The 6,953-nt window shown below is 37.7% G+C and overlaps 2 non-coding genes across 2 annotated transcripts; one reads left to right on the forward strand and one right to left on the reverse strand.

Annotated features, from left to right (window-relative positions):
• The first annotated feature begins 879 nt into the window (after nt 1-879).
• LOC123640845 lies at nt 880-983 on the forward strand. Its single transcript, XR_006736089.1, has one exon. It is a non-coding gene; the product is annotated as a U6 spliceosomal RNA (small nuclear RNA).
• Nucleotides 984-2,288: 1,305 nt separating this feature from the next.
• Nucleotides 2,289-2,394, reverse strand: LOC123640871. The gene has a single exon (XR_006736111.1). It is a non-coding gene; the product is annotated as a U6 spliceosomal RNA (small nuclear RNA).
• Between the last annotated feature and the right edge of the window lie 4,559 nt (nt 2,395-6,953).

Consider the following 6,953-nt stretch of genomic DNA (forward strand, 5'->3'; position numbering starts at 1 on the left):
CTGTGCTTTCTGAGCTAGAGAGAGACAAAATTCAGCTTAGAATTTACCCTTTTCGTTTATACATACAGATACAACTCTTGATTTATTGGTCAGGTCTGGTCTATATTCCTTCTTTCAGGCCCTGTTGGGAGGGGAATTATGACCCAGCGATGAATTCAGAAGCGCAGAGCGGGCCAAACTAATGTAGGCCCCAAGCTTGGCCTGTAACCAGATTGAGTGACATTCTCAAGTTTTAAGTACCTGTTTAAACATATCCTTTGGTTATTGGTGATTTGTTCCAGATGCCATAAAGAGGGTATAGTTTATAGGACGTGGCTTCCATGAAGATCAATCATGACTTTCCTCAGATTATGGTGTTTGTGAACTGGTTTATTTGTGCATCCTTACATGACTTGCCTGTCTAAAGACTGTATGTAGACTATAGAGACATGAGATCCTATATGTTTAAGCTACTTTTCCACATGTATGGATATATCAACAAATACTGTCATCTGTTCTGTTCTTTTTTTTTTTTTTTTGAGACAGAGTCTCACTCTGTTGCCCGGGCTAGAGTGCCGTGGCATCAGCCTAGCTCACAGCAACCTCAAACTCCTGGGCTCAAGCGACCCTCCTGCCTCAGCCTCCCGAGTAGCTGGGACTACAGGCATGAGCCACCATGCCTGGCTAATTTTTTCTACATATTTTTAGTTGTCCAGCTAATTTCTTTTTATTTTTTTTAGTAGAGACCAGGTCTCGCTCTTGCTCAGGCTGGTCTCGAACTCCTGAGCTCAAAGGATCCACCCACCTTGGCCTCCCAGAGTGCTAGAATTACAGGCATGAGCCACTGCGCCTGGCCCTGTCATGTGCTCTTCATTTGTGACTACTTAAAAACATTTTCCAGTGCTCGCTTCGGCAGCACATATACTAAAATTGGAACTATACAGAGATTAGCATGGCCCCTGAGCAAGGATGACACACAAATTCGTGAAGCGTTCCATATTTAAAAAAAAAAAACATTTTCCAGTATATTCTCTTTCAATAAAGAAGTAATTAAATTTACATTTTAATAAAAATATCACTTTATCTACAGATGTTTCAGTATACATCTCCAAAAAATAAAGGCTCCATAAAAAAACTTTTTCTTGGCTGAGTACATGTTCCTGTGGTCCCAGCTACTCAGGAAGCTGAGGCAGGAAGATTGCTTGAGCACAGGAGTTTGAGGTTGCTGTGAGCTATGATGATGCCACTGCACTCTACCCAGGGTGGTAGAGCAAGACTCTGTTTCAAAAAACAAAAACAAAAACAAAAAAAAAACTTATAATTCTCATACTGAGGACATTAATTACATGAATTTAAGTTGTGAAAAGTTGAGAAGCCAATTAGGCTGTATTGATTATAATTATAAATAATAAATTGATATTATCTGGATGCTAGAGGTCTTGCCAATGACAGTTGTGATTGCAGTTATTGATGAAAAGTGGGGGTTACCTCATCATAGTTCCTGTTGTGACTCTGGTAGCAAACAGAGTATCTAATTCACAGGAATCATTTGATACCCACACTGAGAAGCCAATGGAAAAATTGGGAAGATAATTTTGAAAGAAGTGTTAGGTTATGTGAAAGGAGAGTCTTACTAACAAGTGAGAGTCCTTTACACTGTGATCCTGCCAACCTGTTACTTGTTGAATTTGAGTAAAACCCTGTTATACATTTTTAGTGTCCTATTCCTCAGTTACATAGTATTTCTGGAGATATGCATGCTACTGTGTGCATTATTATCATTATTATTATTATTATTTGAGATAAGGTCTTGCTCTGTTGCCCAGGCTGGAGTGCAGTGACATCATTATAGCTCACTGAGTCTTCCAACTCCTGGGTTCAAGCAATCCTCCTGTCCCAGCCTCCTGAGTAGCTGGGACTACAGGCACAAAGTGCCACCATGCCTGGCTAATCTTTTCTATTTTTTGTAGAGACTGGGTCTTGCCATGTTGCTCAGCCTAGTCTCTAACTCCTGGCCTCAAGTGATCCTCCCACCTCAGCCTCCCAAAGTGCTACGATTTGCACCTGGCCACATTCTAAATAATCTACGCAACAAAGAAGAAATCACGAAAAAAATTAGAAAATATTTAAAGCTGAATAAAAATGAACATACAGCATATAAAAATGGTGGGATAAAGCCAAAGTGGTGTTTAAAGAGAAATTTTTTTTGACATTGTCAGTTATTTTTTATTTTAGCCTCCTGATCATTCTGGATTAAACGAGTTAATGCATGTAAAGTGCTTGAAACAGTGCCTGGGAAATAGTATCAATAAAATATGGAAAGCTTCACTAATTTGCATATCAGTCTCTCACAGGGCCATGCTAATGGTCTCTGTATCATTTCAATTTTAGTATATGTGCTGCTGAAGTGAGCACTATGTGGAAATTTATAACACTAAATGCCTATATTAGAAAAGAAGAAATATCTCAAATCTATTATCTTTAAAAGCTAGAAAAATAAGAGCAAATTTAACCAAAAGTAAGCAGAAGTAAGAAATAAGAAAGAAGGAAATAATGAAGATAAGAGCAGAAATCAATGAAAGAATAAACATAAAAACAATCGAGAAAATCAATGAAATTAAAAACTGGTTCTTTGAGATCAGTAAAATTGGTACAACTTTAGCCACACTGAACAGGGAAAAATGAGAAAACACTGATGGCCAATATTATAAATGAAAAAGGGAATATCACTATACATCCAACAAATTAAATTATGTTTCTTAGGCATTCAATGAGTCTATCCTTAATCTTGGTTTGCATCAGCACCAATATTTAAAGGATAATAATAGTACATTATGAACAACTTACATGAAATTAACAAATTTCTAAAGATATAGAAAGTACCAAAGCTCACTCAAGAAGAAATAGAGTGCATGAATTGCCCTATACCTATAAAAGTAACTAAATTTGTATTCACCTACGTGGGTCCATGCTAGGTTTGTCTGACTCCAAAGCCACTATGATAAGGAAGTTAAGACTGTTCAACAAAACTCTCCTATTATTCTACCTATGTACCTTAAAATGTCTCCACAAGCCCATCCATCCAGTTTTCTATCCCTCTTGACTCTGAAAATAAAGTGTTACTGTTCATTCATTCCCTCAAATACTTGGTTTTTTTCATGCAAACAGGATTAGTGAATTCTCAAATAGGAAGAGTATGAATCATAGAAAAGTTCAGGTAAAATTTTAGCTGGATATTGAAGGATAAGGATGAGTGTAGTATGGAGAAAAAGGAAGAAAAGGTTTCCTGGTCATAATGTTATGCCAGAGCATTCTTGGCAGATTTCCAAAATGGCCTCCATTGGTTGGCAAGGTTACAGAGGAGACAATGGAAACTACCACCTGAGGTGCTTCGTTTCTGTACCTGGAAAGCAAATGGAAGCTGAGATTAAGTAGAGACTCATTGAATGGTCAAGAAACATAATTCATTGGGGCAGGGGGGTGATTTCTTTTCCTCTAATAGATAATAAGCATTTGGTGAGAGCAAATTCTTTGAGGAAGAGTTTTTAAAAGTTATCAGTACCACAGTCTGTTATGGAGAAAAGACTAAATTGGAGTTCTAAAACAAAAGAAGAATAACTAAATATTTTTCAACTAATTTATAAGTGCAAATAGTGGGATTACCTAGAATCAGTACTAGAATTGGACTTATTTAAAATTTTTATAAACGAGTGAAAACTTCAAATTCACAAATGATATGATTTTTTTCTAGGCAATAAGATGCCAAATCCTTAAGGAAAATCTGAGGCTGTATCTCAGAGGCTAGACCAATGGACAGGAAAGTGGTAGATGGATTTCTTTCTGATAAACATTGGCTCTCTGTCATGCATTTTAGGAAAAATAATTTATATTTATAAAATTGTGAATTTCAACATTCAGTCACACTTTGGAAAACAAATCCAGGAGTTATTGTAGACTATTCCTATTCTCCTGGTTTTTGTTTGTTTGTTTTTGTTTTTATTTTTTTTGAGACAGAGTCTTGCTCTATTGCCTGGGCTAGAGTGCCATGGTGTCAGCCTAGCTCACAGCAACCTCAAACTCCTGGGCTCAAGCAATCCTTCTGTCTCAGCCTCCCCAGTAGCTGGGACTACAGGCATGCACCACTATGCCCGGCTAATTTTTTTTTCTATATATTTTTAGTTGTCCAGATAATTTCTTTGTATTTTTTAGTAGAGACGGGGTCTCACTCTTGCTCACGCTGGTCTCGAACTCCTGACCTCGAGCGATCCTCCTGCCTCGGCCTCCCAGAGTGCTAGGATTACAGGTGTGAGCCACTGCCCCCAGCCGTATTCTCCTGTTTTTAAAAGGAAAATGAATTGAATAGAAAAGAAGAGAAAAGGGAGAGAAAGAAAATGTTGTGTGTGCCTATAAAAATATTTGAATGTTATTAGAAATTTTCCTCAAGTTCCAACTAATGTCACCAGCCATCATAAATTGCCTACGAATGCCGTAGTGTTTCCTTTTACCCACAGTTGCTTCAAATTACAGAAGTAAGGAGTTACCGTTTTAAGAACCCCAGCAAAAGGTGTCTCTAAGTAGATGGCAATGATGAGGTGCAGGTTGTAATTTGTAATTACATCTGTGAGTATCGCTCCATGTTTGCTGCTTCTTGATTTCAGCCAGCATGAAGTAATTATGCGTTCCAGATTGTAGTGCAGTCAAAGTTCTGTTTAAAAACTTCAAGCAGATTTCCCACTTGGCTCTAAGAAAAATCTGCTCCTAATGTGATGCTCCCCTCTGGCATGCCATAAATGGACACCCCAGAGATCAGAATAGCTAATAAGTGGAACAACTTAAGAATAGCTTCTCACAAATCAAACTGGAACAAATGTGAGAGCCACAGAGCAGTAACCAAATATATGCTTCCCCAAATCATATAACACATTGAAGCTCTGAGCATGTCCTATTAACAAATTCAGGTTGGATTCTCTCTGTAGGTCCTTGTAACACAGAGTATAGAAAATGAAAATGGCTTTACACGTTCAAGAAAACCAAGGAGAATATTAAACAAAGAGTCTAACCCATATTTCCCTCATGGATATGATAATTATATATATATATGTACATATATATATATATATATATTTGGGGGGTGCTTAGGCCTCACACACTGCAATGCACATTTAGGTAACCATAGCAATCCTTTCTGGATTGTCTTCAAGCTGTTTTTTCCAGCTGCCTGTACATGTATGAGGTTGTGAAAAGCCACGATTGAAGGTCGCTGTCATGACTGCCTCCTCCGATAGGTCCATGTGTAGGGCAGGCAGTAAAAGTAGTGAATGTTTATGAGTAGGGTGGAGCACGAGGAGACTGAATTATCAGAGAAATCACAGCTGATACAATTCTTCTGTTTTGCTACTCAGAATTCTAAGGGGATCACTGTTTCCTTCAAATCCCTTCACCTCCTTGAACTGAAGGAGAAGTCTGTGTGCCGCTTGGTTCAGGAAAGTTCTTGAGGAAAAAGTCTGAGTGGTTTTTGTCTCATAGGAAACAAAAGCTGAATTTATTAAGTATTAGAGTACAAAAGTTCCGTAGGTACATACGAAATGCTTTCCAGCCTCGTGGCTTAAATTAGGTCATCTCTAAAGAATCTCAGATTCGGTCCTTTGCACACACCCATACAAAATCTTTGATAAGGAGTGAGTGACCTTGTTCTGGGCGGAGAGAAAATCTATCTGCATGAAGTAAGAGGTTTATATTACAGTTCTGACCTCATTCCTCACCTACCGTACATACTCAACTGTGATGACAAACCCAGCATGGGGCATCAAACCAATGTGTTGTTGGTGATAAGCATCTTCGAATGGAGAAAGGTGCCAGATCTTAGAGGTGAGAACTGTACGGTATTTCCTGTCCTGGGTGTGTGACCTGGAGATGTTCTCTTAAACCAATCTAAGCCTCTTCCTTTGGAGATAGTAGCAGTAATAACAACAACAGGCCTACCCATCTGGTGGTTTTCCATCACGAGGATGGAAAAGGCTGTGTTTGAAAATACTTTGTAATCTGCAAAGCACCCTACTAATGTTCATTATTGTTATTGTTCCTTGTACTGGATAACACTGCTTATGCTGTTGTTTTTTCCCAAGCCTGTTTTCAACTATCCTATGAATGGATTCTGAATTGTTTGAAGTGGACACTGATTGACATTTTGTCCCCTTCTGCTTTCTATGTACATATAGTCCAGAAATACACAATGCAAAACCCTTGGCAGGTGTCCAATTATTGTTTCAAGGTCTGGGGCCAGGGTTCTCTTTTGTATCCTACAGACCAAGGTAGGCTCAGATTCCCCTTGGACTCACTACAGTCTTATCTTAAATTGTATCACTTAAGACAATAACATATACAAGCAGTTAAGTATTTGAGTACTAATTCATCTGGTTTTTGTTTGATCTTCAGAACTTCATAAAACATTGAAAAATTCTGTATGACCTTGGGCAAGTCACTTAATCTTCCTAAGTCTTGGTTTCCTCATTTATAAAGTGGGGAAGGTTAAACTACATGTATTCTAAAGTCTTTTCCAACTCTAAATTTTTATATTACTGTAATATATTATTAGATGTTTAAAAAATCACCAACTAGGGTGCTATGTGTAATAGGGATATTATATTTTTTAAATGGATAAACATTTTTTAGAAACTATAAACTCATGCTCATCCATCAACTTGTTGACTTCAGGATGCTTTATGCAAATTGAATATTAAAGAAAGAGATTAAATGTGGATGCCCAGTAGGCATTATCCTCTTTGATCCAATCCTTTCATGAAGATAACATGTCAGAGTTACTACCTTACAAATAAAAAAATTATTAACCCTCACAATTCCAGGCACCAAATAAACAGACTGACAGTTTGTCTCTGTAGTACAGCTTTAGATGAAGACCAAAGTTGTTCAAGCCAAAGCTAAGGGTCCTGTCTTCTAATATATTTCTTTATTTG

Source organism: Lemur catta, chromosome 6 (assembly GCF_020740605.2).
Source record: "Lemur catta isolate mLemCat1 chromosome 6, mLemCat1.pri, whole genome shotgun sequence".
Taxonomy (NCBI): domain Eukaryota; kingdom Metazoa; phylum Chordata; class Mammalia; order Primates; family Lemuridae; genus Lemur; species Lemur catta.